This window comes from Arabidopsis lyrata, assembly GCF_000004255.2.
Source record: "Arabidopsis lyrata subsp. lyrata unplaced genomic scaffold ARALYscaffold_3, whole genome shotgun sequence".
Lineage (NCBI taxonomy): Eukaryota > Viridiplantae > Streptophyta > Magnoliopsida > Brassicales > Brassicaceae > Arabidopsis > Arabidopsis lyrata.
Window position 1 is genome coordinate 19,403,823 of NW_003302553.1, and position 13,844 is coordinate 19,417,666.

At 29.9% G+C, this 13,844-nt stretch overlaps 1 long non-coding RNA gene and 1 pseudogene across 2 annotated transcripts; both read left to right on the top strand.

Annotated features, from left to right (window-relative positions):
- Positions 1–490: 490 nt before the first annotated feature.
- LOC9322004 lies at positions 491–3,337 on the top strand (annotated as a pseudogene).
- Positions 3,338–12,630: 9,293 nt separating this feature from the next.
- LOC110230377 lies at positions 12,631–13,308 on the top strand. Of its 2 annotated transcripts, none has more exons than XR_002333477.1 (2): positions 12,631–13,008; positions 13,136–13,308. It is a non-coding gene; the product is annotated as an uncharacterized LOC110230377 (long non-coding RNA). The 2 variants fall into 2 exon arrangements; XR_002333476.1 differs by having other exon boundaries at positions 12,631–12,926.
- Positions 13,309–13,844: the final 536 nt, after the last annotated feature.

Here is a 13,844-nt window from a genome sequence, read left to right on the forward strand (position 1 = left end):
TCGGTCATCTAAGAGAAAACTCCCTCATTGGAGCAAAACTCCTCTAAAATAGAGTTCTCTCAAATAGAGGAAATTATAGAAATAGGCATTGGAGATGCCCTTAGGGTCTCGATAAAGAGGGAAAAAAAAGAGTAAAGGTACTTTAGGGGGTGTTATTGGTTCCTAATTTCCAAGGAATTTTGATGACTTCAATCAAATCCTACAAAGTCAATAAATAAAAGATTCTAAACTATTGATAGAGAGTTTTTTATAATCTTGTTGATTAGTTTTTCATAATCTTGTAAAGTTTCTCAAACAATCTCTCTATTTTGATAATACTTTTCATGACTTTGTATGACTTTATTTTGTGAAGAAAAGTGTACAAAGTCATGAACCAATAACATAATAATTTAATTCATTAACAATCAGAGATTCTTTTGTTTTAATTGAATAACACAAAATTTTTACTGACTTTATAAGAGTATGAATCTAATAACCCCAAATTTACGATAATTTTAGATTAATTTTTACAAATCTTAAATGAATAACAAAAAACTTTAACATACTTTTAAAAAATCTTGATTGAATAACAACATATTCTACATGACTCTTTAAGTCACTAAAACTCTTTTGAAATCATAAACCAATAACAGCCCCTTAGTTTAGTGAAAATTTTGGCTAAGTGTTTGGCGGACTAAGCCAAAAAAATTCCCGCTTACTAAATTTTTTTCATAGCGTTATTCACATGCTATGATATAATAACTCAATTACAAACTTGTTTACGATAGCATTACAGTAAATCGTGCTATAACACAATGCTATAAATAAACGAATTTCTTGTAGTGTGTCTCCGTTTTTTATCTTTCAATAGTTAAATGGTTTTGACCGAATTGTTAACAAGAGACGTTTATTGTCTTTGATCATTAAGATTGTGAAAATTATTCAAAAACTATATTTCATCTCCTGTTTGATGAATTGCCTTTAAGTTTGTTTTATCTATTTGTTGATTCTATTCATAGGACGCCGAGCTTTGCAATAACAAGCTCTTTATACAATAAAATTTAGTTGGGGTCATTACTTAATTGTTTTTAATCTCGGTGTTATTTTTTGTTTCATTCATGTGTGGAATTGATGATGATGAGGCGTTCGTTATGGTTTAGTGCTTTTGATCAATTCACACATATTTTATCTGATATTAAAGCCAAAGCATTTATAGGTCCTATTAAATTCAATTTCCGGACTGATTTCATTTTTTTTTTTTTATGTGTGTTTAGGTTTATCGAGCATGAAAGATTTGATCTAAATTTATGTTCTTTTATGATGTGGCAAAGAAGGAATCTACATACGAAGGAAGAAAAGTATCAATCTCAAGGTTGAACGAACGAGGAAAGAAATATAACAAAAGAGAGAATGATATTGAGCTTGCACAAGTGATTTCTGGAAGCGATTTAAGTAAGTTACATGATGTTTTGCGTTCACGGCATCATCAGCGATCTGTTTTACAGCGTCAGAAGGAAGAGGAACTTGTAAGCCTTTTTCTCGAAATAAATGAGTTTCAGGATAACTAGCTTTGAAAGAGTTGCTAGCTTCTCAGTTTTCCCACACATTAAGTTACATCTACCACCAGTCCACCACTATCAAAGAATTCTGCTTATGCATTCCCTCCTTGCAGGCTCTTCTGTACGCAGATCCTTTTGATGGATAACAGAATTTTGACAATTTGTATACATGGTTTGATGGAAACTTAAAGCTCGAGTCTTTTTTTTTGGGATTAAAGGTTGTTGAAGGCCTTGGGAGCATCTAGGAATGCATCGATATATATTGCAGGAGGTGAGCTGTTTGGTGGCTCACGAGCATTAGAGCCTCTAGCGAAAGAGTTCTCTAATTTGGTGACAAAGGAGACATTGGCTCATAAAGGCGAGCTCTTGCCTTACACCAATAGATCCTCAGCTTTAGCAGCTATTGACTACATCGTATCACTTAGCAGCGACGTTTTTCTTCCTTCTCATGGTGGTAACATGGCAAAAGCTATGCAGGTAGCACAACAAAATAGTAGAGATTATCGTTGATGGATTTGATTTTCCAAAGTTTGTTTCTTAAACTCTGTTTATTCTCTCAGGGAAAACAGAGCTTATGTAGGACACATGAAGTTTATAATGCCTAATAAGAGAGCAATGCTTCCTTTACTGTAGAATTCTTCGGTTTCGGATGCTGAGCTCAGTTTTGTAACTCGGAAGCTTCACCGTAAGTACCAAGGCCATCTTGAGTCACCGAGAAGGCGTAGAGATCGTGACGTGATAGCTTATCCCGTCCCGGAGTGTATGTGCCGCCATGGAAAACACAGGTCTGTAGGTTTCTTCTAGGTCAGGTTCCTTGGTTCTCACGGTAGCGGTTTTCATACAGTCAGGTCTCTTGGTATAGCTCAGGTGCCTTGCTCTTCAAAGCAATACCTGTCCAGCTGCAACTAATCGCCATTAGACACGTGTACATATAATTTCTAAGCCAAGTTTGGTTCTCGGTTATCGCGCGTTTTACTGTCCCATTCTATTTGTATTTGTTTTCTTTTTGAGATTGATGTATACATTGTTGCATAAAAAGTTTGTAGCCGCTATTGAAAACCAGATTTATCGAGTATAATCTTCTCTGCAAGAGGCTTTAAACGAGAATGGGAAACAACCTTTGCGTTGGGTGAATCTTAACAAAGAAGAGCGTGATGACCTTGCCATGTTTCTATCTGGATCTTCTCAGACATCAGAGAGTTTAAACAGTGATAACATCAACTTGAGAGATTCCTCAACGAGTTCTGTAGCTGAGGATCTACGTGGGATGAATGGCAGAAGAGAGACTAGATGATATGGTGACAGTCCTGACTGTTTGGTAGACATTGACGAGAGAGGAAGTCTTGAAAGTGGTGATAAAAAGGCTGGTACAAGAAGAAGATGGAGTTCACCAAATGTACCGAATATCAGTGCGTTGAGGATTAATGTTCCTGTTAATGCAAAAGAAGACGAGAGGAAGAAGTTCCTGTCACAAATCGAAGACACTCCTAAAGAAAAAGGATCTAAACCTCTGTTTTGGCTGCAGAGATGTCGTGATTATAACCAGGTAAGCTTCTGCAGTTTAGATCATCTCTACACTACTAAATAGGATCATAAGTCTTAGTTGTTTATCATTGTGCAGCTTCCTTTAGTTGCCTCCTTTAGTTTAGATCATGTAAGCTTTAGATCAACTAAACGTTCATTGATCACAAGGAATAAGGAATCCCCATGACCTAAATGGTGTCTATATGTTTAATGTTCAAGAAAGAAAGTGTACTTACCGTCCAATAGCAAGAAAATCAATATCATAGAAGGTATGCAGATATCTTATATAATATGACAAGGTTTCTTCAAAACAAACTCTAAGAATGTGACATTTGGCGTTCTACTCTTTTGACACATGTCATTTTCAGTTTATTTTTTAATTTGAGTGCAATAAATTTGTTTATTTGATTTTTGAGAACAATAACCACAATAGTCCTCAAATCAGATTATAAAATAAAATCAAAATTATTTGCTGATAAAATAATTTAAGGATATTGTTGAATAAAGAGATATTTTCCAACATTTTATCTTTTCCAAATAATTTATAGTAAAAAATAAAGATCAAATTTCAAATCTCAAACCAATCTCAAATTTCAACATGAGAGACCCAACATCCAACAAAAACCAAAATACATGAGGTTTTGAGAGTAGATTTGTTTTTTTAGGTGTTATCTCTTCTTTTAATTTGATGCTTTGAATTTAATTTTATTGGTTTCTATTCCTTTTTCCTTCATATGTTATTTTCTTTTGTTTTTATGTCATTTTTCTAAGTATATTTCAGTCCATAATGTCATATGTTATTACGTTTATAATGGTAAGATATGCTCTGTATATTTGAATTCTATTATTTTTGATCAGAAAATAAAGAAAATATTTCCTAATATATATATATGTTTTGTGTATGTAGACTAAATTGTTAAAAATATTTCTATATGGTGATGAATTTTGTTTATCTAACAATTCTAAATAGGTGACAAGTTTTCAAAATCATTAAATACAATTTCAAATCTCATATAAAAACAGTTTTAAAAGTTATTCTACACATATATAAAAGTTGCTCTTTTTTTTTGCCAACATGAGCCATATTTTATCTTCTTCCTTTAAAATAAATTATTATGAAAAATTAATTTTCCTATTAATGCGGTATAAATTGAAAATTTTTTTTTAACAATCTTCAACTTAGCAATTTTCAATAATTACTCTGACATATATATATATTTTTTTTTTTCCTTTTTACTGTCGTTTTAAAATCGAGAATTAACATATATAAGATATTCTAATATTATTTTTCTTATTTTTTTTTCTTTTCACTTTCAAATAAATAATGAACATCCTTACATCGTGTTATTAATAAATGATTTTTTTATTAATGGAGCATTAGTTGTATAAATTACCTCCTAAGACCATCTCTAATGTAAATCTCTATATTTTACTCTAAAGTAGAGCATGATTTCTCTCCAATGTATCACTCTATACCCTACTCTAAAATAGAAGTATTGTAAAAAAAAATAGAGTTCCTCTATATATAGAATAATCTTCTCTTTTACTCTATTTTAGAGTGAGATATAGAGTAGGATTGGAGAGAATTGTACTTTATAATAGAGTTTAAAGAAAAAAATAGAGTGGAGTTGGAAATGCTCTAATGATGTTTAAGTCGCCTACATTTTAAATAACTATTTCTACATTTTATATATTTTAAAATTAATATGCCTAAATTTCCATTATTTTAAAGTAAACAGGTAACATAAGGGAAAAAGATAATATTGAATAAGCTCTTATAAATTCGATTTTACAACACTTATGAATACTACCTTTTATAATTATGACTACCGATGCTTTTAGTTTCCTTTCTAATTTAAAATACTAATAGCTATGTGAACTAACTATTACATAAACAATTAATAAATCAAATTATCAAAATGGATGCAAGAGATATAAATGATAATTTAACTTAACATCCATGTTATAAATATTCCATGTTTTTATTTTTTTTAACGTCTATTTTTATTATTTAATATTTTATACTACTTGAAAAGTTTCGTAAAATATCGATTAAATATTTTTAATAATATCTTACAGCATTAGATTTCTATTAAAGTTTACAATAAATGTATTGTCTTTACATTTTCTTAGCTTTATAACGGTAGTCCAACATTATTTTGTAGTACTTTATTTCAAAATTTTGTTACCCTCTATAGATACACATAAGTTACAAAACATTTCACTACATTAATTTACAATTTATTATAAATTTGGCAAAAATATGAAAATCAAGTGATAATAAATTATTTTATTAAATTTATTTAGTTACTAGGATTTAAGAGTACTATTTTTTTTCTATAATTTTGGTATAAATTCTATTTGTGATGGTAATATTGTAATAATCAACAAACATTTGACTTTTAAGATAAAAAAATATTATCTGAACTCTCCAATTTTTTCACTTCTTGTCCACCGTCCTCTTTTTTTTTTTTTTGACACAAAGCCCTCTCATTATTTTTCTAATATCCCTAGAAATGTTAATTCACAAGCCTTTCAAATATATTGATAATGTTTTGTCAAATCATATGATTCAGTTAAACATGTAAATTACAACTTTTTAAGTCGTTGTAGAGAAGAAATAAATTGGAAGATTGTTTTGCTAATACTTTTAATGAATAATCTGGAAGATTTTTTTGTTAATACTTTCTTTATAATTAATACAGATTTTAATATGTTTTTAGGTTAAACTAATTTAGTTTTCTTACGATAAAATATATTCAAACTATTCCCACGCATCGCGTGGGTCTTTTTCTAGTATAAAATACGTTTAGCTCGATATTTGAGGCTTATACAATTGGCATGATCAAAAAAGAAATTTGGTTTCAATAGTTTATTTTTGCTTTTAATTTAAAATTTATTGTATATATCTCTCATGATGAGGCCAACCAAATATTGGTTTCAATAGTTAATCGTGCTTTTTTTTTTCTAGCCAGATTAAGATATATGCTTCGACTCTTGGTAAGAGTTATATCGTGTTTGTGTTTTACAATGTGCTTAAAAAGAAATTCTATATATAATGTTAGGCCATATTGATTCAGTTTCGGTTCATTATGCAGGAAGTATGCAAACACTTGATGTTGGATGCTGGACTACATTTTATGTTTTCTACACATAGATCGATGACAGAATATATTGGGTTCAAGTTTTCAAACATAGAACCGAGAAATCAGAAAAGCAAAACTTTTATATTTTTGAAGCCGAATTTCAGATTCATCGGCCTCTACTACAGGAGCAGTGTTGGTAATGTTTAGATTTCATGTTGTACTTATGAACTGGTGCAGGATTTGGATGAACTGAGTAGTGGTAGAGAGATGGTTTACGAGAGAATCCAAACTCACTTAACTTGACCGAAGTCATATCAAGATACTGAATGTGGTGCTGTTAATGCTTCTAATGGCTCCATTAACACATGTCTATGGTACGTACCAAACAATAAGCCATTTAATTCAAATAATATATATCCTTCATTGTATATGAATATAAATTTAATGCTCTACATATAATGACAAGACTGTTCTATAAATTACAACAACGTAGGTGGAGGATGGGCAAACATGGATCATAATCATCACTACTCATTTTCGCCTTGCAACTTCTTCCATAGACCAAAGCCTATCTTTGGTCTAGAAGGTCGTCAAGAAGAAGAAGAATGTGGTGTCAATGCTTATCTGGAACATCGATGTAAGCTTCCTCTCTTCCCTATGCACGGTGAAGATCACCTCAACGGTGGTAGTGGTGATATCTGGAAGTATGGCCAATCGAACGATCGTGATTGTTTTGGTAGAGACTCTTGTGCTTCTCTTGAGCTACGTATGAACTAGACACCGTTATACACATACAAGGACTTATTTGGAGAAGACATCTTCGCTAATACGTGTACGAATATGAACTTTGGTTGGTATTCGAGTAAGGCATCTCTCTTAGTTGTGGGCTTTGTTTTACTTTTTTTTTTTTATTAAGAGTTGTGCGATATTTTAATGAATAGTGTATTGTTCATTATTAAACGGAGTCCGTATAACTTTCTGTGATATTTAGTTTGTAAATAAATATGTATATATATAATATATATAGTGTATTATTGATCATACTAATTATTAATGATAATGAAAGAAATAGTTTATTGAGGAATTAAACCAATTTTTTAAATATATATATATATATATATATATATATATATATATATATTTTAAATCGTGATGACTTAACCTTCCTTTATTATAAGTTTCAACTTTTTTTGTGTTTTATAATTTTTTTTTGTGGAGATGATAAAAACCCATTGGCATATTATTTCTCGGATTATTGAACAGAGTTTTTAATTTTAAAATTATTTAGTTAACAAATGTATGTTTCTATTGTTAATAAAAATAAAAAATATAAATTGTGTGAAATAGAAATACAGATGGGTTCAACAATATTTTTTCTCAACTTAGTTCTATTATATAGGAAATAAAAATAGCAAAATCATAAAATCATGTTTAAGTAGTAAAAAACTAAACCATTTTAAGCTATATTAATTTTTATAAGGATTATGATAGTGCCAAATATAACTGTTAATATTTATTAAAAAAATAGAATCATTTAAGGTTATTTTGAATTATTTCCATTATAAAAAATGTCATTTAGAATTTAAAAGGAAATTTGTTTTTGGAAATAATTATTATTTTTGGGTTATTGTTTCGGGAAAATAAATGTTTTAGGGTTACATATATACATATTTAAGATTATTTATTTTTGAAAACGATAATAGTTTGTCATTTATATCTATCATAAGATTTGGAAATATCTAAAACTTTTTTAATTTGTTTTAGAAAGAAAATAATATATGATAGGTTTATTACTCTTTTGAAAAGAATAAAATATCTAGATAGTTACCATATTGTTATAAATTTATAATGTCAAAACACAAAAAAAATCTATCACTTTTGATTGTGAATGATCCTTATGAAAATAACATTATGTTTTCGAAAAAGAATTGAGATATTAATTAGACATTAAGTTGGCATGTAAAAACTTTATAATATCTTTAATAAAAGATAAATATTCTCGACATTTTAAACATAATAAGATTGTTTAGTTTTGGTTTATATATGAATTTTCCCCTTTTAAATTTGTAAAAGTTGTAGATAAAGTCTAAAATATTCAATAAATATCTTTATTTGGGGAATTGCCAATTTTTGAGAAAAACATAATTGTTACAGAATTAACGGCCCTGGAAGTAGTTGTGGCGGAGGCTACAACGTTGTTGCCGCCAGTGAGAGCTCCTCCGGTGATGGTGGAGCTCAGCAGCTGAATCTCATAGCTTTCGAATTGATTATTTGTGTTCATATTGTTTCTTTATGTTGAAGATATGCATATCGAAGTTGGTTGGGTGTGTGTCTGCCAACTTGGTAATTGGTGACAACTCTAATCCATTACAACGATGGCATGTGATCTATCTATATATATATATATATTTATTTTGTGACTTCATATTATTTTTTTTTATCATTGAGAGGAAGAAGATGTAGGAGTACTTGGAGAAGAAAAAGAATGTAATCTCCCTTCCTTATAATCGTTATACTGTATATTAATGTGTTCATGTCTTAAAATTTTGGTAGTTTCGGATGAAAGTAATATGAAGAAGAACAGGAGGAACTTGGTTAAAGGTAATACGAAGAAGAACAAGAGGAAATTTGGTTCAGGAAACAGCTCGCACTATGACTCGGGCACTTACAGTGCTGATGTTAAGAAGTTCAGGAAATTGGTCTTGGATAACCATAAAGCAGCGAGTACGGAAACACGACAGAGTACCGAAACACGACCGATTACAGGCTCCGTCTTCCTCGAGCAGCGAGGAGATTCGTAGAGAAAGAGTTAACAACAACAAAAGTACAAACCCACTCCTAGCTAAGAGATTTGATTTAGCTGTTAGTTTTTCAACTTTCAAAATAATCTAGCTTACTGTGTTTTTTGTGGTTTATTTTCATGTTACAATTGTTTCAGCTTTTTTTTTTTTGTCACTGTTGGATTTGTGTTCGTGTCTATGAAAAACTTCAAACTTTTGGTTGTGACATGTGATTAATTGATTTGTTAATGCTAATTGTCTCTACAGATGTTCAAGTGTTATCTCCATTATCTCTACCAAGTAACGTAGGATTTACAAGTGAGATATGAGAGGAAATTAGGAATTGAACAACCCACGAAAACTAGAGGTGATGACGAAAAGCAACGTAGACAACATTGTTTAGAGGTGATTCATTATTATCTCTCTTACGGTTTAAATATTTGGTTTTAGTCAATTTGTATTTAGATTCACTTCATTGATTGTCCGTTTACTTTATAGTGCGTTCCTATAAATCATTTGGTTTTCACAATTATCTAAAAAATTACTAATTAAATCTTATTGTTTGTTTGACGCAAGTGGTTAAAACTCTGTAGACATAATGAGACAAAAAGGTAGGAAATTTGGTGAGGAATTCAATTTTTTTTATTATATGTTCTGACATTCTACCATTAGCACATCCTCATGCTTTTACAATCATTCTGTGCAAGTAAATTAATTGGTGAATGTTGTGATTCCAAGGCCCAATCCAGATCATGATCCAACACCAAGAGTTGGAAGGATCAGTTTGAATTCTTGGATCCAATATTTATTAAAAGCATATTCTAATGATATATATGATATATTACTGCAGATGTTTTTAGTATCTTATTTTTTAAAGTATAACTAACTAAGCATACCAAAAAAGCCGGAAAAACGAGAGGTGATGAGATGAAGTCATGAAGACAATCACAACGAGAAGCATGAAGGCAAAGTTAAATTCTATTTCCTATCTAAACCAATGTAAACGTTGTTCTTTTGGTTTTGCTTATATTCCTTTCTTGATTTTTTCTTTGTATTTCTCCTAAATATATATATAAAACCATGAAAAAGGACCAGAGACCGAGAGCTGGTAAAGATGAGACCACAACAACAATGAACATCAACATCTACAAGGTTGATTTGTATTTTCTATAATAAAATATGTCCATACTAATCTTTTGGTTTTGTTTATTCATCTCTTCTAACATAGTTATATTGTTTCTTTTTTTTCTTTTCTGTATTAGTTTTGTCGTTTTGTGTGTGTTTAGAATGTTTTCGATCATTCGCAATCTATGATCAATATTAGAGAAACTGAGAAAGACTGAGACTATGAGAATAAGAACTTCACAAAAAGAGAATGACGAAGGTACAAAGCCGATTAAACAAAGGAACATAAAAAAGTTCGAATAAAGAGGATCAACAAAAAAGTTCTTTAAATTTCGCTTTTCTAACCAATTCTATATGAGATCATTAATTATGTTCTATTTAGTTTGTTATGCTTTTTGTAATACTCAAAAACAGAACACAAAGATGATGCAAGAGAAGAAGAAGTAAGATGAGTATGAAGATGAAAATGTAAAAGAAGAAGAATATGAACAAGAACGTGAATACAAAGACATAGAAGATGAGGATGGCGAAGATGTAATGATTATGAACACAAAAGATAATGAAAGTATATCATCATGACAAAGGAGAAGATGTGAAAATTAAAGTGTGGTTGCGTCTCTTTATTTTAGTATTTTTGTTGCCATATTATATAGTAAGTTGTTAAAATGTATGGACGTGTTGGCTTACTTGAGAGCCGGTTCAATAGCGAAGACTATAAAACTGATAAGTTTTACAATTTTTTCTTGAAGCTATATGATATAACTGGAAAGAGAGAAGAGATTTTACGTATATGGAACGTTTTACATAAAGAACGTAAAAAATGTAGAAATGAGAGATATGAAACTGTGATCATGTCTTTGCACACGCATATCACGAGGATGATGAAACCCCGTTGATTTGATTCCAATCTTGATAACAAATCAATTTCGTAGCTAAATTTATTTATTTAGTTATGAGTCTCTAAAATTTCGATAACCTTCATATGATTGGTTAAAAACTATAAATATTGTGGTCATATAATTATATTAACTTTGATAAGGATTAATACAAAATAAAAATGTGAGTGTTTATTAGAAAAAAAAGATTCAATTAATATTATTTTGGATTTTTTATTTATTAAAATGGCGTTTATATTTTGAAAGAAAAATAACAAATTGGAAATATTTATAATTTTTTGGCATATTGTTTCAAGTTCAACGAAAGATTTTACGGTTATATATTTTTTAAATTATTTAATTTTAAAATAATAATTAAACTTGCCATACATCTCTATCCTGATTGGAAATATCTAAAACTGAACATATATTTATGAAAATAAAATAATATAAGTTGATTTTTCGCTAAATTTGATATGTCAAAAAGGTAATATCATTATTTTGTGTTCAAGGCAATAATTTTTTGTATGTATAGCAACATTATAATTTTTAAAAAAAATAGAATCATGGATGTAATCAACTATTGTCAAGGTATAATATTTAAATAAATAAATTTTGACCATATTCTTCTTTTTACGTAATTTAAAATTAGAGCATTTACGTTAGATTAATCAAAATTAGAAAAAAAAAATTAAATTTTAAAAGGGTAGTTGGCATGTAAGAACATTTTCATTGGATTTTTTAAACTAGAGACATTTAGAAACTCTTATTTACAGTAATTCAAAATTATAGAATTATTGATTTTAGTTTAAATTTTTTAGAATCGGTTTTTTATAAAGAATATTATAAGAAACTCTCTCTTCAACATGAGACACATGTCTTTTTATAAGTGGTGAAAGAGCTTATGATAAACGTAGAAATCATTATCTTATTGATGAGTTTGGGTATAACCATGATAACAAAGAAAGAGAGCAAAATTGACGGTTTGCTGCAGCCTCATAAAATAGTTCTTGATAAACGTAGAAATCATTTTCTAATTGATGATTTTGGCTATAACCATGATTACAAAAAAGAACAAAATTGACGGTTTTCTATAATCTGATAAAAGAGCTTTTGATAAAAGTAGAAGTTATTTGATAATTGATGAGTTTGGTTTTAACAATGATCACAGAAATTTTTTTTTTTTACGGTTTTTGCAACTAGATGAAATAGCTCAGGATAAACGTAGAAATCATTTGTTGATTGATGAGTTTGACTATAAATATGATAACAAAAAAAAGAGAGCAAAATTGACGGTTTTCTACCATATGATGAAGAGCTCTTGATAAACGTAAAAATCATTGAATGATTGATGAGTTTGGCTATAACTATGATAACGTAAAAAAGAAAACTTGACTTTTTTTGCAGCCTCATGAAAAAATTCTTGACTTTTTTTGCAGCCTCATAAAAAAGCTCTTGATAAACTTATTGAGATTTACCTAGAATGACTCATAACTTAGAAAAAATAACTTAAATGACACCCATTTGATTTGGATTACTAGACTAACCCATATTTTAAGTAAAAAGTCTAATTAACCTTATTGAGTAACAATAATAACAATCATGCCATTATAAATTAAATCATACCAAATAAATAAATAAAACTAGTATCGTAAAAAAAAACCAAATCCATTTTTGCCTTTTATTGTTTTGAAACAAAAAAACGACATTCATTATTCACTTCTCTCCCAAAAAACCCTAGAAAGGCGTCGCCGTCGAGTCATTACAGTGAAGAAGTCGCCGTCGCCGTCGAGTCTCCGTGTGAAGTCGTCGCGCCGTCGATAGTCCTAATCTTCCGTCCAAATGCATGTCTAAAGTTTCGCTCGCCGTCGAGTCTCCGTGAGTGTTTGATTCGCCGTTATTGCTTTCGCCGTTATTGCGTTCGCCGTTATTGCTTTCTTCTCCGGTGTATTTCCTTCGCCGTAGAGTTTCCTTTGCCTTTCGTTTCGATCTAGCAAGGTAACTCTGTTTCCTCCTTTTCTATTGTTTTCACCGGAGAAGTTTGTTCTTCCTTTCAAATTTGGTATCTTCATTCAACAGTGTATGATTACCTTTACCCAGATATTTTCCCATTCAATTTTGCTTTCGATTTTGCTTTCACTTTGCTTTCAATTTTGCTTTCAATTTTGCTTTCAATTATGATTAACCCTTGAGTTTTTTTTTTGCAGATCGACCACAGTCATCTCAGTAGCTACATTGTTCTTCCGGTTTCCAGTAAGATTTAACCTAATTTCATCGGAATTTTTTTTGTAAGATTCGTTCGCTCTTTTTCGATTTACTAAATCAAACAAAGTCTGTGGTACAAAAAAAGTCTATCGAAGAAAGTCTGTGGTGGATCAAATAGTCTGGTTGATTAGTTTGGCTAAAACAATGATAAAGAAGAAAAAAAAAGAGAAAAATCTCTGGTTTTCTACACCCTGGTGAAAGAGTTTTTGATAAACTTAGAAGTCTTTTGCTGATTGATGAGTTTTGCTATAACCATGATTACAGATAAAGCAGCATAATTGATAGAAGAGCTCTTGATAAACGTACAAATCATTTGTTGATTGAGAAGTTTCAGTTATAATCAAGATAACGGAAAAAACAACAAAATTGACAGTTTTCTCCAGTCTGATGAAAAAACTCTTGAAAAACGTAATAGTTATTTGTTGATTGATGAGTTTGGCTATAACAATGATAAATAAAAAAAATGTGCAAAATTGATTGTTTTCTGCACTCTCATGAAAAAACTCCTGATAAACGTAGAAATCGTTTGCTAATTGATGAGTTTGGCTATAACCTTGATAATAAAAAAGGAGTAAAATAGACTGTTTTCTACAATACATATGTAGAAAGAGCTCTGAATAAACGTATAAAGCATTTGCTGATTAATGAGTT